The following is a 24,418-nucleotide window of genomic DNA, read 5'->3' as shown; positions in this document are numbered from 1 at the left end:
CCGGGACTTTACCGCACGGATTTGGGAGCAATCGGATGTTTTCGGAGATATTTCCCACTCTTTGCATTCTGACGGTCATATCAGTGAATGCATTCGTGTTGTTTTGCGAAAATGTACCCAAAAACTAACGGTCGTAGAAAAAGTATAGTATGCAACACGTTCGGTAAACTTTTTAACTCACTGGTTTATTAAAAACTCGCTCCGCTCGTATCAAATAAACTCATGAGTCAAATGCTGTTTACCGCACTTGTTGCATAATATACTATAATGTTTGACATATTAGTAAACAACATTGATGAAAGGAGTGATATACTTCAAGTATACTTTCTGAATAACAACAATCCAACCGCAACTCGTCGTCAGTATATTAGACTTTATTCAGAGCGCCGAGCTGGCAAAGAAATTTGCAGAAAACGGTAACGTATTAAATGCTAAAAAGGTATGACGGAATCAAAACTTTTTCAATGAAGAAAATAAGGCAAACATATTAGGATTCTATGAAGCACATCAGTAATAGACAAAATACGCGATATTGGTCTTTAAATAATCCTAGACCAATACACGAAATAAAAACCCAGGGGTACCAATCAATTAATTTATGGTGTGGTGTCATAGATGGGCATATTTTGGGATATTTATAGATAGGCCATAAGATAACTGCAACTGCAACTCTTAGAGCACCAAATAGAACAATATATAGAAGATTTACCCCTAAATATATCAGCGCTGATTATATGGTATATGGACGTTAAAGTCTGTTCAAACAGTGTTTCAAAACAGTATTACAGAATACTTATAAAATAATTTTTTAGGAATATTAAAAACATTCAATTTAAAAACAATCTGTGTTGTATTTCACTTTATGGATATTAATATGATTTATCCTATTTATGACAAGATGGTTCCCTCAAATATAAAGTTCTCGATTTCAACAATGGAAAACATTTCGATTTGAGTTAGATTATTTTTATCCTTTACGACATACCTATAAAATTAAACTGTGTTTAAATTAACACATTTACCTATATAAAAGTAGTCGCAAAAACGAAGGTGTTTCTCTAGTTACACCCCTATTTAAATAGTGACAACAATGTTGTCAAAATGTCAAATATTTTGTAATGTTCTACAAACCCCTCCTCACAATATTGTGCAAGTTAAAAATTTTCTTAACATGGAATGTCCCAGGGGTTGGATAGGGAACGGCGCAACTATGGATTGGCCAGCCAACAGCCCCGACTTTACTTTAATGGATTCTTTTGGGCACACATAAAAAATCACCTTGCAAGGAATTCCTTGTAATAATGTCGTGGAACTTCGGCAAAGGATTTCAGAGGCAATGAATCAGTTAAGAGACAATTCGGAAACGTTACCAAAAGTACAATTTTAATGTATAACAAATGGTTTAGTGTGTTTTGTCATTTGTGTGTGTAGTGTGTGTGTTTTAATTTGTAAATAATTATTGCTGTTGCAGTCAGTCTGGGCACTCTTTGAAATTATATAAAAATTTCCTATTTCTGCCGATTTGTCAAAAACGAGTGGACTAAAATATAATGTGTGTTACATCAATGCAATCGGATTAAGATATTCTATTAAACACATATATAATATACAAAGTGTTCCATTTACAAAAATATTATGTAGGCTTCTATGCTAGAAAATCGATAGTGTTTTGTTTTATGCTTGGCTACTAACCCTACATATTGTTTTTTTGTTTACCTTGATATCTCTAAAAACAAAAAAGGTACAGCCAATTAAAATGTTAACAAGATAAATTGAACGGACGGTATATGGAAATACACTTTACCGACATGTCGGAAGACGTGGAAGAGTATCAGTCAAATTTAGAGTTATCAGAGCTAACACAAAATAATCCCAATAACCACATTTTCATAAAACTATTTTTAATTATTTGTGGTGGAACAGTTTAATACAAATTTTCATTGAATTTCTCTTGCGGACAAATAGAAGTGGGTTAGAATTTTATAATTAATTTAACGTCTTATTAACTCATATTCACAAACGGAATATTAACAGCGAAATTGGAATCTGTTTTTGGGAATAGCTGGCAAAGCGAAATGAATTATTTCACATTTGGTTTATGGTAATACGTAAACACAAGTTTTATAGGCTATAGTAATACAAGCAATTATTATGCCAAAGTTTTAACATATTTCCAACATACACTTTAACGATTAAAGTTTTGCATACGTCGCTAATCTAGACACCGCGCCAATAAAAATAATCGAAGACCTCTGAAACATCTCGGCCGTATACGTCGCTATTTAGCCTTTTATGTCCCATAAAAACCAAATTAAATCCGATTCCTTTGAAATTTCACATGATAAGAAAAATACCCGGGGTACAGACGGCACGCCGCGGTGAACGCCTTTTAAAGCTCTTATAATGTTCGGTAATGTCTCAGCGGGCCAATTGCAATTTTAAAACAAAGAACTGAGCGTTTAGTCAAACGGAACGGGGCTTCTTTTTTCCGGTTTTAATCTCGGATTATGAATCTTTTACTCTCTTTTTTTACATCTCCTCCCCCAGGATTACCTGGTTGATGGCTCCGAGCGCGCTTTCCTGGGGGATATATTACTTTTCTCGTGTTTTTAAAGGAGTTTTAATAACTTCTTTCGGCACTAATCGAATCAAGGATTTACCTGACATTTGAGTTGCGTTAAATCTACTACACAGGGATGTATTGTATTGAAATTACAGGGAATTAAACCTGATAACAACACAAATGTCAACTGAGACATTTCTTTCCATCCACAAGAAATGCAGAAATGTTAACAAACAAGGAACTTTTTGTTACTAAACGAATAAAATTACTATAGTAACAAGTCAATTGATTGGAGAGAAAGAAAATTATGTGAAAATCAAAACGTGAGTAAATTAAACCCGTGCATGTGCAAACCAGTCAGAAACCACTTCTCTAAGAAAGAGTCGGGCATACCGGGGAGATTTTTTTCTCTCTAAATTCCTTTATATTTTTTCTGTAATTGACACTATCTTTTCGTCCACTTTTTATATTTTGTCTGGTATATTTGACAAGTGTTATGTTTTACTTATAAATCGTTTGATACTACGAACTTCTTTATCACTTTCTTGAAGACAACTTTAAGTAAGGAATGTTAACAATTTAACGCCACTCGTAATTTTTAAATACTAGTAGTTGGTTAACTACCACCAACTTCAAAAAGAAGAAAGTCAGATATATTTAAAAAACACTCGAAAAACAACAATCCCACACCTTATATTCTCTTCATGAAATTGAATGAACCAGTAGTTCCTAAAATATATTGGGACAACAGACTGTTGTTAAGTTCACAAAGAAACTTGTTCGTTTATATGAGTTGAAAAACTATTGAACCTGAAGTTGAAATAGAAACGTTTAACATAATTAACTAAGTGTCAGTTTCATTTATTCTTTCCAAAAAAAAAAACATTTTCACATAACACGTTTTGACCTAAAAATATTGTCGAGGATATAAAAAAAATTACCAGGAAAAAAAATGTAATTCATCCGATTGGTAAAATGATGTCTCCCAAAGCAGCCATAATGTCTTACACCGGTCAGCATTTATGTAAAACCCAGGCACAGACATATCCTATTGCCAAACCCACAAGATGCTCCAGCATTCTGCGCTTATGGGGACAGATTAAGGCATCTAACACGATTTTCCGCCACATCCCTCTTTCGATTTCTCAGGGGCGAGGGTTATTCGTAGAGGGGGTATCGATATGTAGGGCAACGTGCCGTCGGGTATATATAACCTCCACTAATCGATAAATTCACATGTCTTTCATTTGCAGGATCGATTTTCGCCTTACCTTTAAGAAAACAAGTTTTACCAATTTTTAAAACACCTTTTGATATTTCGCTCTCAAGCCTCAGCTGTGCAAGTGCTACACGGACAATACTTCGCTTTATACGGGCTCTTTGGTACATAGAAAGCTTTCACTGGATAATAGGTTTGATCTTCTTCAACCTATATCTACTTCTTAATATTTTCGAGATAGCTCTTTTCGATATTTTTGCTAAATATAAATTTATGTTGTTGAAGAACTGGAAAAAATTCAATTCCCCTCCAATTATATGAAAATCTCAGTGGTTCAAACTGAAGTCTGCCAAAGTATTAAAAATATAAAACTAGTAAAGGAAATTCAAATTATTTCGAACTATTTGCTATTTTGATTGTTCATGGTCAATTTTTTAATCATGAACGCACAATTAGAAATTATCGGTAAACACTATATTTCGCAAACGTTGGTTTTATTTATTTTGCATTCTGCCTTGTTACTTTTGAAAAATTCAATTTTTCGAAAGTATCTACGCTCGTATAAAAATGTTATATCTCGGTAACGGTAGGTCCTATGGGATCGCCATTGATACAGAAATGATCAGCGCCGAAAAAAAATTGGGTGCAACCAAATTTTACCAGGTACTTTTAAATTTTTTTTTTTGGTAATTTTGGCTTTCAGAAAAATATGTTTTCCTCCATTATCGTTCACCCGACCGACAAAATTCTTTAACCAGCAGGCGCGGAAGATCCAGTGTAATAACATTTATTTCAGGCATTTTTTCAATCATATCCAGGGTGATGACGTCATTGATTATTACGACGCACTGCACGGTTTACTATTTACTATTTTGGAAAAATTCTTGGACCAGGAAACGTGGAAAATCCAGGGCTATAATCTCCATTTCCGGATTTTTTTCAATTATGTACAGGGTATGTCAATTAATAGTAAAAAAATCTAAAAACCCTGAAAATTGCCATCTTCGTGGATAAATTATTAGCCGTAAATGAAAAACTATAAAACATGGGATAATTTGGTTTAAACAGTCTCGAATTTTGTCTCGAGAGAGAGAGAGAGAGAGTTTCAGGTTTCGTCTATCTTGGAATATTATAATTGTAAATCGTTATTACTTGTACAATTTTGTATATTTATCAAAGTTTGTCGTGACTTTGAAATTCGGCGATAAGTAAAAACGCTTTATACAGGGTGTGTATACAATACAATTACATCAATTTTGCGAAAGTTCCATAGTGGTCCGGAGGAGCACGATAGAAAAGCAATGCGTCCCTCTAGGATAAGTAAACGCGTAGCGACTTCGTTTTTTTTTTAAATATTAAGCTGCTTCGCGCTACGCACTTCGAACTTGCCCCGGCCAGCGACGATTTTTCGAAAGCAATCTTCTTTATTCTCCCGATCACAGTCGGTTATATTTAAGTATAATATACTTATATATAAAACAAGTGGGCGTAAAATCCGGAGATCCTGTAATAATCTTGAAAACAGTAACACTTTTCAATCACACCTGTGATCCAGTGAAAACTTTCTATCGATGTACCAAACACCCTGTATGAAGAGGTTTATTCTTAATTAACGTTCTGTGTTTGTATCAGCTCCCCGCCGAATTAGGCGCCACAAACCTACTAAATAGGAAGAAAACGACTCCGTGTAGCACTCTCGGCCCGTCTTTGCGCCTATTTCCAGGCAATCATATCTCCAAATATTTACTTTGGGTTATTATGAATGCACTCACGACCGGAAGAACACACTAAATAATAATGCGTGCAGCTCAGAACCTTAACCAGATACGCGCGACAGTGGCACCAACAAGTAAGGTGTTTCAAAATAACTCCAAAATAAATGTATACTAAATGTTCGTGTGTTGTGTTTATACCACCTCGGGAATTTTGATCAATTTTCAATAGAGGTAAATATTTAGAAATCACTTGAGAAATTCGGCTTAGTTCCAACGGTTTGAAATAAATTTGTATAAAAAATAAAAACGAAAAAATATTCGCTAGAAACTATAGTAAACTTAAATCACAAAATAACTGAAATAGCGAAATAATTCTTGCTTTGCACTCACCTAGAGATGCATCGAAATATAAAACGTAAGGATAGAATTCGAACGGCGATATCCCAGGATTAAACAGAATTATTATATTGTGGATATTTAAAAAAAAAAATACAACAGGTTGTTTTTTTTTAATTATGCTGGGTTAAATCCGTTAAATATAAGCATTCTTCGCTCTCTGCGTACCTCTACGCCTATGTCTATAGACACCATTATATTAAAACAATAAATCCTACACTGCTCATTCCAGTTATGATTAACATTACTATTGTTTACATTCGCGGCTTCTGTTATATGTATTCTTGTGTATTTCACACTCTTCCCGTTTATAACCGGACTGATATTAATATTTAAATTGGATAGCGATTGTGGTTCTGCTACTGCCGGCCATACATAAATATATTAAACCAAGTGAAATGCAAGGTATTTTATTTCTTAGTTTTTGTGCCGTTACATTTATCGGCTGTCGAATAAACAAATTACATTTCAAGCGTAATGAAACAATTCTGTTTTTCGCGGTACTTATTAAAATGTTTTTTGTGATACGAACATTTAAACGTTTCTGGGCTTAAATTGTTAAATTTGTTATTCATTTTAGCACGGAAGGAAGGCAACAACTTTCCTTCACGCTTCGTTAGATTAGACTTCAATCGATTTGTTAATGTAGTATTTAGATTTAGATATATTTACTTTTGCGATGATTGCTTAGAAAGTTCGGGTAACACTAGCAAATTCTTTTTTTTTTCAAAGCAACTTGATTGTTGATAAATCGAACTTTCTGGTTAACTGAAACTTTTTTCCAGAAAAGTACATACAGGTCACGACGAATTATTGTGAACTATACACAATATATTCAAAAAAACAAGTATATTAAAGAAGAAATTTTAAATTAAAAGGATTACAATTTTCTCTATTTTTGTATCATACAAAAAAGCAAATATTTGACGATATTTGAATTTGTAATACTTTTATGCCATTTAGGTAAACATAATGAACAATTTTAAAAACGAAATCTGAATTCACACCGAAACGTATGTGTAGGTGCAGCAAGCATAAAAGAAATTGATGTAACGTTCACCAAAATTGCAATCGGATCAATCGTGTATCGTGTTTTATATACACTCAATGAAAAACTATAAGCAGTGCGGCTGTGCAAGTTTTTCCAAAGCGGACTCATAAATCATGAGGCACTGATTATGCTGAATGTAACTTTCGAAAACACAGGAAAAAAAAGAGCCTATAATACAAAACCTTCCGAAACCGTTCAAGTTTCTTCAAACTTTACATAACGATTGCAAATGATAGAAGGGTAATAATACACAGCACTTCACATAAACCTTTTTTGTTACATTTTGTATCGGACTGTGCGGGCTTCGAGCGGAGAGCTGCACACTAGCCCCACCTATTCGCCTTATCCCTAAACACAATTCATATCTATTGGGATACTCTACAGTGGCTTTCAATAATTTTGCGGGTTAACTTATCTAGAAGCGATTAAACTTTTAATACATTGACGTTTCTCGTGTCAATTTTTTTCTGCCAATATGCTTAAAGTTACTAAATAGAAACTATTTTCTTGCTTGTAGTAAATAGGGATCTAGATCTAGAGATATAGATTCTAGGAAATTTACATCGATTGTATTCCGTTGTTATATTACTTTAAGAAACAAACTGTTATTTGAAAACTCTTCTAAATGATCTCGAAACACAACTTCATTAAAATTCAACGCTGTTTATTTTCAAATAAATCGATTAATATAAATTAAATTAATACCACACTAACACCTATTTTTGAAAAGGTTACTGAAATACAAAAAGTGTCCAAAAGGAGCAAATTTTCAAATCTGTACTGTAGCAAAATCTATATAAGTAACTTAGTAAAATTAGAGGAGCATTGCGAAAATAACCGAAAATGTACCAGAATTATATAATGAAAAAGTACAAGCATTTTGAGCAAAACTAATCCAAAAAGCGATTACTTGAAATATTAATATGAGATTAAAGCGCCGCTAAGAAAGAACAATGTTTCGCCAAGCTTGAATTCTTCTGTGGTAGATTTATTCCAGACGGAAATGCAGAATATTCCCAGGAAAGGCTGGGAAAAATCGGAGGCATTCACACACTTATTTGTTATCCCAGAACCTTTAACAAGATCTGGGCATATTTTGAGAAAATACTGCCGTAAAAATGGTACATCTAATCTGACACCTGTCGAGTTGACGAACTGTCAGTGGCCAGGTTCCAAATTCCGGTATTAATGTATTATCAGCATTAGGCCGATTTTATTAATAGATGTCTAGTCCTATTATCCTATGATATAGGCTCCGTTGGCAGTTTCATGATAGACTTTGAAAACGCAACTCTTGAGTGAATCTGATCGAAGACAATTTAACCGGTTCAAAATCTTGAGACCAAACCCAACACATAATACTATTATTACAGTTAAAATGCATCGAAATTGTGTTTAGAAAGCGCGCTCCAATGGTAACGCAATTAGTGTTAGAATCTACTCTAATAACTTATATGTATATCGGCGGAACCTCGCAAAGAGCTCGAGCAATACAAATCGAAAACGCTTCCACTTACTTTGACAGAGAAATGGAGATGATACTCTCGTTTATATTGCGGCAAAATTCGATTACAAATGGTAATTAATTTATGGCCCCTTAATGAAGGGGAAACCAGAAATATATCAATTCGCGCTCCCCATCGAGAATTATTACGGACTGATGCCGTATCGAACATTTAAAAGCTTTTTTTTTTCGTGATGGAGTTTTAATTTTTCTACGGTTTGCGTTTTGGACGATGATGCGCGGGAAGGGGGCGACACGCAAGCCAAAGCCACGTTTGCACTCTCTTTCGTGGACTGAAGTAATTATTTCGAAAATATATTAACAGCTATGGCGGGGCGTTTGTTTGTGCTTCGATAAGGAACGCACGATCTAAAATCTCGGTAGTCGGCTTAACAGCTTATGCATCGTCTATAGTTTGTTCGCTGCTGACTAACACAGCCTGCGGCTCTTATTGTTTACGGACCATGCAGTAGTAGTCTGCCTATGGACTGCAAAACGGAGCGGCATTTTTTCTGCTCGATTAGAACGACTTAAAATCGTGGTTTAACAAGAGGTTGTTTGTTTTGTTAAATCGATGATTATTCTACAACTATAATTTCGCTGAAAGTTTTATTTCAATATATGCTGGGTGCCGAGAAATTGCAACACCGACTATATGCTTAGCTGAATTAATGTCTGTCGATTGTCTGCATGAAGAATAAACAGGTTTCATTATTTTTTTAAAGAATAAGCTTAGATCTATTCAGTTTTAGGGGTATTGAACACATCAATTATTGAAAACTCCTGTAAGAAGACTTGTGAATATCATTAATTAAGTGAATTAAAATGAGTTAGGCCTAGAAGACGTTAGGAAGAGATGGAATGTTCTTTAAACAAATTGGAAACTGGATTGGCCAGGATAAGAATGTAGGACCGCTGTTAATTTGAGAAGAACCAGTGATTGCACAGAACAGCTCCTAACACTAACCCTCGCTATGGGCCGATAGATAAACGTGAGATCGTTCTTGGTTAGTATTGCTAATAACTAGACGGCAACGTCTGGCATGGTCTCAAGAACGGATTTGCTGGAATGAGCTGAATATGATCATTTTGATTAACGGGTCACGTACTTGCCTGTTCGCTCCCAATGATCGTCCACCCAAAAAAGTAACGAAAGGCACCAACTTCAATTTTGCATGGACCAAGAGACTGCGCTTACTAGCGGTATTATAGTTTATTGACTGAAACATGAATGCTCAATCACACTCATATTTTCAGCCAGACAATGCCAGACCACATCCCTCGGCAATTATCAGAAACTTCCTCCGACAAGCTAATATAACCTTTCTTCACTGGTCCACAAGGTTATCAGATTTATCTTTAAATTGGCTGAACAACTTCTACTTCATAAAGCAAGTTTATTCCGGGAGAACCTACCACCAGCAGACATCGATCTTCTGATTCACAGCACCCCATGAAGAGTTACAGAATGTCAAAACTTGAAATTTTTATGAATCCTTTCTATTATTGAAACATATTTACAGTTATAATTTGTATATCACACAGTACATTTATTTGATGATCTACAGTTTTATAAAAAAAATGTTTTTTGCTATAACATAGAAATACTTTACGCCTTGTAGATTTAATGAGTTAAAACATACTTCACTGCAGGCACACTAACAACATAATACCTATCGGCCTACCTTACATATAATTCGTGTATCTCTTACTTTTTATGAGTAAAAGAATAAAAATTCAGACATTTCAATTTGAAATGGAACAGATAAGTAGCTAGTATTGAAATTTTAATTTTTATTGGATATAGAGACAAGAATGGAACTGAAGAAGAACTTTGTAATTTGTTTAACGCAAAATTGAGAGGGCATTTATAGAAACAGGGCATGAAAAAGATCGTCTACTCCAGATCATCCAAAAACTGATAAGAACGCAATATTAAACATTTTATTGGGAGTAGAGGATAATCTCCATCCACATTACTACAGAAGCTGAACGAAGATTCGGGGCGTAAACTACAGTTTTGCGAAACTGTTATGAAAATGTGCAACTTAAAACCATTTTTTCATAGTCACTGTTTAGTGATGAAGCCAAGTTTTGTTTAAATGGTACGGTAAATAAACAGAACTGTAGATATTAGAGTACAAATAATCCCAGACGTATGGGAGAAAATCATACACAACAACCACACAAAATAAATGTTGGGCAGGGATCAGCCAGATGCTAGATAGACAGATATGGTTTTAGCAGGATAGTGATTCGCCCCCTTGTGCTGGACTAGTGCGTGAATATTTAAATATGGTATTTCCCGGACAGGGGATTGGCAGAAGGTGACCAATAAAATGGCCTTCAAGATCTGCAGATATTATTCCACTGGATTTGTCCTCTGGGGATATTTAAAACCAAAATTGTGTAGGGAAAAATCACAAAATTAATTAAGAAATAAGGCGAAGAAATGATATGGCGTAGGGTAAGCTAGGTAGGTAGATAAATTATGCGTGAAATTTGACTCAGAATTTGAAAATGGGTTTTAAAAAATGGTGTTCCGTTTATAAAGAAAAACTTGTTATCAACATCTACATTGAATCCACCCTGTATATTTTCTATATACTGCAATAAATGCGCAAAAAAAATAATCACTATATAATAAAGGCGCAATAACTAAAATAAGTTTATATTAAAAAAAAAACATTTCAGCAGTTGGCTAACAAATTTAACTTAAGAAGCAACTTTCCCGTTTCGGGATTCTCCCTCCTTACCTTTAGATGAAAAATGTTTAGCGGAATTTCGGATTAACGCAACTTCGGATAATCAAGATTGTACTGTACAGAGTGAAAGCAAGCAAAAATAAAAAAGGAAGAATACACAAGGAGTAGTAAACAAAAGGAAGCAGTAGAATTAACGTTACCTAAATACAGACATTTTATTGAAATTTGCATTGTTTTTTTATACTTATAGCAAGCAAAAATAAAAAAAGGAGGAATGCACAAGGAGTAGTAAACAAAATGAAGCAATAGAATTAGCGTTACCTAAATACAGACATTTTGATGAAATTTGCAGTGTTTTTTTATACTTATAGTATAATATATCCGATAACAAATAAACTGCTATAAAAAAATATGTAATCGACAATCTAGCTAAAGTACACAAAATCCGTAAAAAATTGTTGACATTTTTTAGTTTAAAATAGTTTCGAAAGAATATATTAATCGCCTGATAGTATAAACGAATAAAAATTGTTTAATTACAACACTTACACCGATATTCATGGAGCCCATACTAACTAATCAATTCTTAACTGTTTCGTTATTTACTCAGAAAGAAAATTATTTCAAGAAGCATTGAATTGGTAGGACCATAAAGTACTTGCTAGGGCCTATTGTAATAGAAACCTGTTGGCCTTAATCTAACCTCAATACGTGTTGTTCAACTTTTCCAGATATCTCGCCTATGCTTTGGATACAAATTTAAAAAAAAAAACAATCCTACCGCCAAACGCTATCTAGCAAAAACTATTAAACAACGGCGAATCTACCCTCCCGCGACCTCGAGGGGTCTTCTATATAGAGCCATATCTAACAAATAATAGCGTTATGCGGACCTAATCTTTTGGGGATGAAAACTACAAAGTCATGAAACACAATGACGTAAATCCAAACACGTGACCCCTCCGCGTTTTTAATTTACCACTTTTTTGCCGAACGTATAACAGTGTGGGGTGAAACGCTATAGCGCGTCTTTTTGTAATATCGCACGGTATATAGCAGCCGTTTGAATCTTTGAATTATGTGGTTTTTTCCATGATCCATTAAACACGCCGGCTTTTTATGGGTTTTTTGCGGATCGGGTTTCACTAAATATTGCGAGGAGCTTTGATTTTCGAACTTGCGTGGGGTGAGATCTCGGCCAAAAGCAGATGGATATACGCCAAAAATATAGAACGAGATAAGATAAGAGTGTATTAAGGTCGTTTCGGTGATTCTGAAATATTGCTCGAGATATTATTTTTATGCTGTTGGCTGGATGAGGGGGCTGAGATAGATACCCGATACGGGTGCCGATGATTTGTGAAAAATTGGTAAGGGTAAGTTGAAACGCTTAAGCTTTTCGTTCGATTTTCGCGAATAAGTTGGTCAGCATGTATTATCTCTAATATTTCTGCTGAATCTTTTTTTTTCGGGAAGAATTGGGAAAAATTCCTTAGTGACTTAAACGCCCGAAACCTAAAATAATTTCCAAAATTCAAAAACCGAATTATACTGGACGTGCATTTCACTAACCAGGTTAGCATCTTCAGGTTCTGCGTAATAGCATCAAGTGTTGATTCCACCAAAACAACTATCTTGGCAGAAACTCATAGTCGTTAAATAGGCTATCCAAATGTTATATGCACAACAAGACAAGACAGCGTAGTGCGCGAAGTAAATTCTCCTTCTAATTAATATTTATTCTTTATATTGTTAAACTCGCTGGAATCTTTTTAATTTTATATCGAAATTTATTTTTTCTTGTAATTTTTAGTGAGATGAGTCACGTTTGATTAAGTATGTTTAATCGTAAGATCAGGCTTGACCATTTGTGAACTTTACAATAAAGAATTTAAGTGGAACAAAAAATGTTTTTTTCAAAACTTAAAAAAAAACAATCTTTCCACACGAGTAGACTGAAGAATAGGGATCAGGGTGATAGGTATATATTTTTTTTAGTTAAGGCAGAGTTTGTTTTGTAGTTTATTTCCTTCCATTCCGTTCTTTGCTAATCAAATACTTTTAAAAAAGGAGATTTCAACAAATGGATATATTTTTTTAATTTTTGCATTTATCGTAACAGGTAATTAATATTTCAGTACAGATGCACGTGGCGGTCTCCATGTCCGTAAAGTCCTGTCGACTTACGTGCAGACTTAGAGATATCCATCTAGGATAATATACCTATTTAATTTTAATTTATTTAATAGATCATCTAATTTAAGCTTTTCTAGGCTTTTGTAAATGACAAAGTTATCACATAAGTAAAATTAAAAATAGATAAATAGATTGTAATCTAATAGCCTCATATTACTGCACAATACTGTTAATGAACTCATTCGAGTTAGAATAAAATTTGTTAGTTCATTTTAAATTTAATTAGGTTAAAATTATTGTTTTCAACTAGTGATTTTAGTGCGGGCACTTGGTGCCTTAAATATTTTGCCTTGAACAAAGGATATTGGTACCAATAGTTCTAGGTGTGATCTAGTCAACTGTAAGTTTTTCCATACACGAACCAACCAAGTCTTAAAAGTGCTAACAACTTAATGCACCTTAAGTATCTCTGAAATTTTATGTTATTAGAAAGAAAGAGTTCGTGAGTGTGATGAAGCCTGGGTTTATTTATTAAGTTAACTGCTCTATCAAAAACTTTTTATAGTTTTTAGGGTATTTAAGGTTATTTTTCCAGCATCCCTCATAACAGCAATCCCGTAACGAGTGAGCCAACGCGAAGTACAAGTATCTTAATGATTTTTTGTATCGAACCGTTTTGCAGCATACTTAGTGTTTGACAAAATAAAAATAATAAGAGTCTTTGTGAACTTCAACCAATTCAACTTTTCGTTAAAGGATCCTCCTAAGACTTTTTTATAAAGAGATGAAAAAAATTCGTTAGTGATGGTCGCAAGCCAGTTCGGTTATTTCCGGTACGTCAGTCTAACCAACTTAACCAAAACTAACACGTCACTCAGTGAATATTCGTGGTGTTTTACAAAAATATACCCAAACACTCTTTCCGCTCGTGGTTAAACTAGAATCCTACAAAATATATTTTTTGTTCACAGACCACATCAAAGCAGCCCATGACGGAGTAGTAGCGTTCTTGTACGTACAGGGTGGCCAATTAAGGGTACTCGGCGCTATCCCTTGAGCGAATTACTTTATGTTAGGTTGCTTGTGTCGCTGCTAGAGGGCGATTTGCTACATTCTTACCAATACAATTTGTTTTCTCAAAAAATTAAACGCAACCATATCATTTTTATTGCAACAAAAGACAGCAAAATAAGCTAAAAAGCTAACATATAGTCATAAAGTTTTTGACTCCTAGTCTTTAGATAAGGTTAAGTGCTCTTATTAATTATTTTCAAGTATTTTCTTCATAAGCATGTGGTTCATTTCACATTAGGTTGTTATACTTTAATATGACACCGTTTGAAGGTAATCCACAGAGTCATCCACTTTTGTACAAACTTTTTTTTTCGGCAGAAACTCCGAATAAATTGACCCTACCCAAAACCAAATAAAACATCTGCCGGCGTCCGAGATATTTTTATCCGACACGTTCGGTTTGCACCGCAGGAGTTAAAAAATATTCCAGGTGCGTGGTACGTACCCCCCAAATGACAAGTTATGATGGATATGTCTTTACGGTTTTTTGGATTATACCCCGCGCGCAATTCATAATGCTAATGCCTTTAACCGTTGTTTAAACAGTCTAATTGTTACTTTTTTAAGGGTGGCTTTCACGGGCGCCGAAAGCTCCCTTAGTACGCGCTATTCTGTGTTCCGGTTTGATTGATCGGAGCTTTGGTAAGACGATTGAGTCGTCCCCACGCAGACAATTTGCCTAATTTGCATCCTGATGCGTATTTAATCTGATTCCTTTTTGGAAATATTCAAGCGTTTGACGTTGATCAATTAGATTTTAAAATTGTTTCGCCCCGAAGAAATTCGGTTATTGCGGAGCAAGTAAATTGGAATACTTTGCATTTTAAAAATGTTATTAAGGAGAATACGAAGAACGCCACATATTGCGATCAATTTAAATTTACTATCGTGCAAGGTGTCTACTTTTATTTGCGCACTATTAAACTAACCAATTCGTTCTCTTCTTTCTTCGTTTAAAGAGTAGAAAGTATGACGCCAGAACCTACTGCCCCTTTTTACATCTCCAATATCTAGCACATTACCAATGTTATTTAAACCCTAATAACTCGAGAATAATAAAAACCTTCATCTTCAAAATATGATTAAAAAGCGAAAACTCTCATACTCTGCATACAGAAAAGTTTTTGAAACTGCAACTGCTTCATTATAATATCCCGATTTCTGGAATAGAAAGTAAACTTGAACCCATGTTTCCATAAATTTGCAAACTTTTCATTCGTTTGCAAATAGGCCAAGTTTGTGTAGCACTTTTCGTTAGTAAGCTGTGGTTTAGTAAATATTATCCTTCTGTATTTATTACATTAGCGGCCCGGCATAGTAACAGGGAGAGATTGTAAATAAAACAGTAGCTAAAGTACACTCCATGCCGAAAAATAGACTAGGCGCCATAAGGGCCATTAATTACACCAGATAAAATTCTAAAGCAAATAATCGTATGCAGTGTATCTGAAGACCAAAATGTATACAAAATTTTATATTATGTATTTTTCTGAGATAACGCGCAGCGACTAAAACAGACCTTCCCGTTATTATATAATTTTGAAAACCACTGATTTAATATATTTTATTATTTAATTGAGAATTTTGAAAAACTAAAACACATAAATATGTGAATCTGATGTAATAAAACATTGTAATTCTTTTTTGAGCTACCTCGAAGTTTCAAATTTGAAATTTAAAATGTTGAAATGTATTAAAACATTAAATTATAAAACAAAAGGTTCTATTGTGCATAAAATGTAAATGTTCCTAGAAAAGGTTTTGAATAAAATGAAAATAATGAAAGATAATTTGGATCAACACTAATTACTTTTCCACTGAGGTCCACTTTTCCACCAACACCATTTCAAACGTGCAAAAACTTGCTAATATGAGTGTATTATTGATAATTAAGACTTGAAGTACAAGCAATTGTTGGAGAGGGTATATTCATAAATTTTCAATGTGGTAACTGGCTATCTACTATATTATGCTTTATAACCTTTGGATATTACTTTATCATCGGTCGTTACAGGTGAAAAGGGTTAGGTGTTCATGAATATATAACCGAAACACAACGATGAAAAACCTTCACCACTTCACAAACAAAAATGTATATAAATAATAAATGGTCATACAATTTTTGAACACTTTTATATGGATATATGGAGGGATATGGATATGGTATCACCCATTGTCCACTACCAAAAAAACTAAAAAACTTTTTTTTCATAACAGAAAAAATGTGATACAAATAACAATAGCGAATTGAATTGCCTAAGTCTAAATTTTATTTTATATTTATTAAACAAAACAATATTTAAAATATGTTTATGTAATATGTCTTGAATTATGTGGGTTTAATAAAACACACTGAAGCATTTTATTTTAAGAAGGATATATTAAATATTGGAATTTATAAGAAAACTAACAAAATTCATCCAACACTTGGTCCGCCATTCCACCACGTGCTTGTTTTCTAGTCACGTAGGCCAAAAAAAAGGAAGTTATTTCAAAAAACAATACATGTAATGCCCATCTATGTGACAATAACTGCGTTCTGCACTAATACATTCAACACACCCACTCAATTTAAATGCATCAACAAACTGCAATCAAATGCACTTAAATTGTCCAATAACATACAATTTCCTTAAGTGTTACTTTTGTTTATCACCATTGATCTAAATTTAACAATTTTTTTTTCCTAGAGATTTCGTGAACATATCCGCACAGTTTTCTACTGAAGATACATATTTAAATAACAAAACCCCTTTTAAATGTAGATCCTTGATAAAATGGTACTTTATGTCAATGCGTTTAGCACGCTTAGAGTTTTCACAGTTCTTGATGGCAGTAATATTGTCTAAGTTCAAAGTCACTGGGTCCACACTTGTTTGTTAAGTCAGTTAACACACCTCTCAAATTAACAAGTTCTTGTGCTGCAAGTCCTGCGGAAATATATTCTGCCTCCATTGATGATAATGCAACACAATTTTGTTTTCGTGAGTGCCATGCAATTGGGTTTTTGCCTTGGAAACATACAAAACCACTAACACTCTTGCGAGTTAAATGGTCGCCTCCCCAATCAGCGTCACATACACCTGTAAGTTTCTAGTCTAGCTTGGTGAATGTTAGTCCAAGGTCAATAGTGCAACTCAGATAACGAAGAATACTCTTCGCTGCATTCCATACACACATATTTGGTTTGTCCAAGAATCGAGATAAATATGAAACACTACATGCAATATCTGGTCTAGTTACCCAAGACAGAAACATTAAAGTACATACCGATCTTCTATATGGAACACTTGAAAATTTACTTCCATTGGCGTTGCTACTGGTCGAGTCTCCCCCATGCCAAAGTCTTCTTAAAGTCTGGTAATCATTCTCTTTTGAGTAATTTGGATGTCATTGTTGTTCCTCTTCAAGTCCATGCCAAGAAATGTCTTAACTTCTGACATTGTTTTAAAATTAAACTCCTCAAATAAACTCCTGATGAGTTTCTTCACCTGATCTTCGGGTCCAATGATAAGATCAACAAATAATGCTAGTGACATATATATGCCATTCACATATAAACAATAGTCATATTGGGATCTTCGAAAATTTAAACTACTCATAACTTGGTTGAATTTTATGTTCCAACATTTGGGTGCATTTCGTAGTCCATATAAAGCACGTTTTAATTTTAAATACCTAGACTTCGTTTTCAAACCGTCTGGTGCTTTTATGTACACATCATTGTCTAAAATTCCATTGAGAAATGCAGTAGGAACGTCAATTTGGTGCAGTTTCCAATTATTCTGCAAAGATACTGAAATAAGTAGTCTTATCTGCATACCGGTGAGTAACTGAAGTTGTCATTTTCGATATAAGGTACTTGAAAACCTCTTGCAACCAACCTGGCTTTCCTCGTACCATCTTCTTTCACTTTGAATATCCACTTTTTGTCTATAGCTTTATGACCTTCAGGAAGTTCTGTGGGAATCCATGTTTGAGAATTTTCATGTGCTCGTATTTACTTTTCTATGGCTTCCCTCCAGTCTGCAGTTTTACAAGCTTCTTCATAGCTTTTGGGTTCATCTTCCGCTGATGTTTGCTTTCTGATTTCTATCTCCCGACGTTTGTACACTTCCCTTTCCTCTATCCGTGGGTTACCTCTGAATCCTCTATGTTGCCTGCCTCTAAAGTTCCGTTTTTTTCGTGGACACTGCGCTTGAAAATGTTGGGACTACCGCACGCAAAACATTTCTTGCCACTTACATTCAAGCCTATTTCGCTGTCTTCATTGCTACAATTAGCTTTTGATTTCATTTTTCTCCAACAGGAGAATCTTGTAAAAGAGCTAGACCCTACAAACACATTTTTCAATGCCTCAATTTGCGCGTTTGCACTTTTGCAATCTTTAATAATATCCAAGTGTTTGTCCGACACACCTTGAACTATTATTGACTGTGCTTTATAATCCTTTTTCTCCCATTCCTCCTTTTCATTCGAAGTAACACTTTCTCCTGGTTTATTACCTTGGATGGCCTCCTCGCAGTTTTCCCTTGGAAACCAAGTTACCATTCTGAATTGCCAATAATTAAAATTGTTTGCTTCTGAAATTGGCACCGTATTGCTGTGTATTCCAGCCATAGCTAAAAGTACGAAATTCCAAACTGTTTACAGCTCTTATTTTTACAATCCTTCGCTTCTGGAATCTGGGCCCATAACCTCTTCAATTATGTGGGTTTAATAACACACACTGAAGCGTTTTATTTTAAGAATTTATAAGAAAACTAACAAAATTCATCCAACACTTGGTCCGCCATTCCACCGCGTGCTTATTCTCTAGTCACGTAGGCCAAAAAAAAAGAAGTTATTTCAAAAAACAATACATGTAGTGCCATCTATGTGACAATAACTGCGTTCTGCACTAATACATTCAACAATATGTTTATGGAACATTGGTGAAAAATGACCTTAGTTTAGGCTGCTTAAACTTTTTCTTTAGGTTGATTTCTACAATTTTTTGTCTTCAGTCATGCAATACAATCAAGCTGTTATATTTTATCACATCACCATTTTATTCAACATTAACAATAATTGACGAAAAACCGGAGATTTTAAAAAAGTAGAGAATGGCATCCAAGAAAAAAAATATTTGTCAACCATATGACATGACAGGCTGGAAAATAAATATTTAGAAGCAAGTACAGCTTGGCCGGCAGAATTTATTAACTCGTAATTTTTTTTTTTGTCTGTACTTTAGTTTGAATAATTAGCACTTTTTTCACAGTCCCTTCAAGATTTAGTTATAGAGGTTTGACTTCATTTTTATAATTTTACTTACATTTTAATTAATATTTTGTAAGAGGTCTATAACACTCTGGTTAGCATTGTGTGCTTCATCATTGAGTAATCGTACTCTTAAAACAAAGGGTGACATTATACTCTTCATAATCTACGTTGATTGTTAAAATATTTCGCCAACAATTGGTTTTAACATATTCCATGTCAAAAGTACATTTGAAATTGCATCCCTTAAAGTGTATGTTTGCAACATTGCACTTAGGTTAGAAGAGCCTTTTGAGAATAACTGGCTTAGTAGGTTTTTACGATAAAATAACTTGGTAATTCTGATAACGTTGTGGTCCATTAGCTGTATTAAAGGTGTCACATTTGGTGGCATAAACCAGTAATAAGATGATCAGGACTTTTTAAGTCGGCCCCAGGTGGTGGAATGTCTTAACGGGTAAGTTGCGACTCATGAAAACGCCTGCACCTGAAAATGAAAATTGTAATACATTTTACTGTTATATACTTTTTTATACCACCTGAATCTACCTCGGGGATAAAATGTCATGAAACCACTCTCAAAAAATTTTCATTGCGCTCCATGTAGTCTTGGAATTTCTGTAATTCACTGGCAAATTAAAATTTCTAAAAGTGCGTGGATTTTTGGATTTTCGGAGGACTAGTGGCCTCAATTCATGCGGCATTTGTACAGTTAGCAGTTTTTCTGCCTGTTGCAGTTTTCTCTGTCTTTGACACATAAGTCTTACTGCGTAATAACTTCCAATAAAGGCCGGTTACCTGTTCTAACGCCGGACTCAGCCTTTCAATAGTGCTTCGCAAAGTTTTTTTAAATGTTTCAACTAATTCAGGCCGGGACGACAGCTTCTCTCCACTTATTTGGAGTAGTGGTATGCCATAACTTTTTGTTAACCTGTATAGCCAATCATTGCTAGCATTAAATGAAGAATTTACATCAACTGCTTTTTATTAAAATCTTCGACTTTTCCTGAAGCATCAGCCCACTCACCAGTACATTTCTTTCTCTCAATTTAGAAAATATTTGTATAAATATCTTTCCATGTTACAATAACTAGACAGTTTTAACATCTTTTCTTTTTTATTGTACATACGGTTGACTTGGCTATTCCATATTTTTTAGCAAGCAGAGTCACACAATCACCTTTACTCAGGGATTCTAGCAGTTCACCTTTTTGTTTTAAATTAAAACACTTCCTTTTTTGCGACATATTTGCTGTGTAAAACCTCACATTTAAACGTACTACTCCGCACTGAACTTGATAGCATGTGAAATACACACCAATAATAATGGACAACGTGCACCACACAAAATGCCCGAGACTCCGGAGGAATCATCCAATTATGTATTTCACGAAGTACGCGCAGCCGACGAAAAAGACCAGCCCTGCCGCGCAAAAGTCACTAATAGATCCAGCAATTTCAGTCAGTCCGGCTGCGGTCCGGGAAAACACGTATGTTTATGTAGGTTACCGGCGTATGAAATTGTTTAAAACTCGGTTTTTTGATTGTTTTCTTTTGTGTCAGTAATAACTGGAATGTTTTAAAAACCCGTGTGGATTCGTGGTAAAAGCCAAGTGACATAAATCGGACAAACAACAGTGCAAACTGCCCGCAAAGTTGTGTCTTTGGATATCGGATTTTGTAGGTTATACCGCCGTATTTTAAACTTTGAAACTCGGTTTTTAACTGTACTTGTTGTGTTAACAATAACTAAAATGTTTGAGAAACCCCGTGGGCATTTGTGATAAAAACCAAGTAACAGAGAGTACAAAGAAGAGTGCAAACATGTCGCGATGTTGTGTTTTTGGGTGTCCAAAGAAACGGGACCCGTTTCCACTTTCAGTTTACCATCTGACCCGAATCAAAAAGAAGTTTGGCTAAGAAAGATATTAGGCAATTAAAGAAACCAGCTGTATGTATATAACATTTTGCAGAGAAAGATGTTATTTGGATTGACAAGTGCCTAGTTAAAGGAGAGTACAAATAATATTCTCGCGAGAGGCCAAAATTAGCGGAAGGTGTTGTGCCAACTATTTTCAAGAATGCCCCAAAGTACCTCACCCAAACACAGCCCAATGTTGTTCGTTCAGCTGATGTCGAAGTAGAGCAAATGGAGGCAACGATAAAAGCAAGCCGAGAGACACGAAAAACCATTGAAAATGCCAAAAAGGTTTCATCACTGGGAGATAAGTTTGTTTAAAATCGATTGTAAGATTTGACGACAATAACACCTACATTGCTAAATTGTTAAATAAAAGCTTGTAATAACTGTAGATCGTAAAAATATGTTTAAAACAATTGATACTAATACAATAAATAATACTTGACCCTAAAATAGGTTTCCAAATACTTTTAGATAATTAATATTAAAGGGAATCTTTAGGAAACCAATTTATTGTATTGTACCATTAGTACTATTTACAAATATTGGATTCCTTCTGCATCGGTTCTTTATAAAACAAACTTGCCAAACTAACTACCAAAACTAAAGTTCTGAAGAAGCTCACAAGATGATTGGTCGACAAGTTTGTTTTATAAACAACCGACACAGGACGTAAAACTGTCAATTTTTATTGTTATACCAAAAAAACTTTCTCAATTAATAAGAACATTCAGGATACAATTTGAGGCATATTGAGGTAAATCATAATATTTTGGGAGTAAATTTTATTAATTATCATTTGAATACAAAGTCAAACCACTACGCTACACTCCATGTAAATAAATAGCTATGTAGTTAACAGGTTTAAGTTATTTTTCAAATAAAATTTGCCATAGCCATATAAACCATATCATGTCGCAACCCTTCAAATTGCGAAAAATTTTCGTAATGAAATCCACGTTCGCCATGTAATACAATAAAGACATCAAGTCAGAAAAGCTTATAACATAAACACGCAGGGATTTCTCTTTCGGATCCTATTTTCTATTATTCCACTCTCTGCTAGAACATATCTGTAACGTATAGGATTACAATTGCCAATAATACTTTTACTGTTATGCGCCCTACAGGGATATTTTGGGCAGACAACAATAGGGCCTCGAAAGGGTAGTTTACGGACCACCGTAAATACATCTGTTATCCTGCGCGCCAGCGCTGATATAATTATACCAATGTTGTTTTTTGCGTCAAGGGCAGTGGGGCAAAATTTTTTAATAATGGCTTTCCTAGCTCGGTTATATTCTGGTGGAATGCGTCACATATATCGACGTTTTTGATAGATTTTTGTAAATGCCGATGGCTAATATTTCTCCATTATTTTTGCTCTGTTGTAAGTAAGTACCCTAAGCAGTCCGAGCCCCGATCATAAAAACAACTTTTATTTATTATGACGTTTGCGGATTCACTTAAGCCCGTCAAAAACACGGCGAATAAAAGGAAAGGAAAGGAAAACAATGGGATGTCGGGGGGCGAGCATCCAAAATACAGTTATACGCCGTTCTTTAACCCTTTTTTCGAGTTCCCTCTCTTTCTTTCGCCCTGCATTTGCGAGACTGATGAATATGTAATGGAATTAATTAAAGATGTAGCTGAAAAACCACCTGCGTCCAGAGGTATTACAACGGCGGTGTAAGACCCTGTAATTACACAAATTTAACGTAATTTCTTTCTTAAAAAGGCAGAGCCGGAATGGCCGAGTTCGAACCACAGCAATGTCCATTTATTTTTATTGTCTTTAATTATGGCGCGAAACGTGCGCAAACTTTACGTCACATTTTAGGCATAAGTTAGTCGTTATTGTCTCTCATATTTGTCAAAATTATACGGAGTGTTCTTTAATACATATCCGATACTTTTTAAGAAAAAAAAACCATATAAACGTTAATACAATAAGTTGTTTTTTATAACAACAACAAATAATATCTAAAATAAAACTTTTTATATTTTAGATTATGTTTGGGGATATGATCTAAGTTATTAAAAAAATTATTAACTTTATAGATGTTTGGTTGGTCACAGTTTGAAAATCAGTTGTAAACACAGACAGAACATTTTGCTGACTGCGCTCAAGCAACAAATTGTTCTTATGATCTCAATGTATGCGACTAGAATAAGTGTGACTTTTGACTGTCAATTTTGCATTTTTTTTAGAATTTTATTGACATATTAGTGATGCAAGACATAGGTGCCTTTTAATTGATTTATAGTGTAACACGTCTATCTTCCTCATTTGGTTATACTCATTCTAATAATCATATAATAAAACTAACGAAACGCAAATGAGAAGACTGAATGTTTTTGGTGAAGAAATCTTACTTCTTTCTATGCTTTTCTTTTCTGTCAATTGCCCTTATATAAATAAAAATAAAGCTTATACTTCATACACTTACATAGAACAAGTGTACAATATCATTATATCCTATAATAAAACGGCACAAAAATAATCACCGCATAAATAATAAAAACCAGGAAAATTTGTATTGTATTCACAACAACAAAACGCAAATTCATACCTGCATCCCCTACATATTAACCGTGTTATATATTTTGTTCCGGTCCTGTGAAGGAGAGTAAAGGGCTTACCGTTTCCCGAGTTTTTACGCCATTCCGGCGTACTAATTAAAAGTAAAAATGGAATGAAAAAATGTTTGGCGGAATGATGTAATTAAAAATTCAGATTTAATGTTTCCGACCGCGAGAAAGTTTTCGCAATATACCGATGTTAAAAATTGAAAAATGAATTATAAAATACGTTGGTTCCCTCTTCCCGAATAAAACACGGTGATTTTTAAAATACTATTTGATTTGACTA

General features: G+C 34.4%; 1 protein-coding gene and 1 long non-coding RNA gene across 3 annotated transcripts in view; one reads left to right on the top strand and one right to left on the bottom strand.

Moving 5' to 3' along the window:
* LOC132704572 (dachshund homolog 2) overlaps nucleotides 1–24,418 on the bottom strand; it is a 349,768-nt gene that overhangs the window by 254,716 nt on the left and 70,634 nt on the right. The gene's annotated exons all lie outside the window — the stretch shown is intronic.
* On the top strand, nucleotides 8,123–10,127 carry LOC132704573 (uncharacterized). Its single transcript, XR_009619295.1, has 3 exons — nucleotides 8,123–8,746; nucleotides 9,201–9,651; nucleotides 9,706–10,127. It is a non-coding gene; the product is annotated as an uncharacterized LOC132704573 (long non-coding RNA).

This window comes from Cylas formicarius, unplaced genomic scaffold (assembly GCF_029955315.1).
Source record: "Cylas formicarius isolate icCylForm1 unplaced genomic scaffold, icCylForm1.1 PGA_scaffold_7__23_contigs__length_41026272, whole genome shotgun sequence".
NCBI classification, from domain to species: domain Eukaryota; kingdom Metazoa; phylum Arthropoda; class Insecta; order Coleoptera; family Brentidae; genus Cylas; species Cylas formicarius.
Note: the sequence above shows the minus strand (reverse complement) of the source record. Positions and strands in the feature narration are given on the sequence as shown.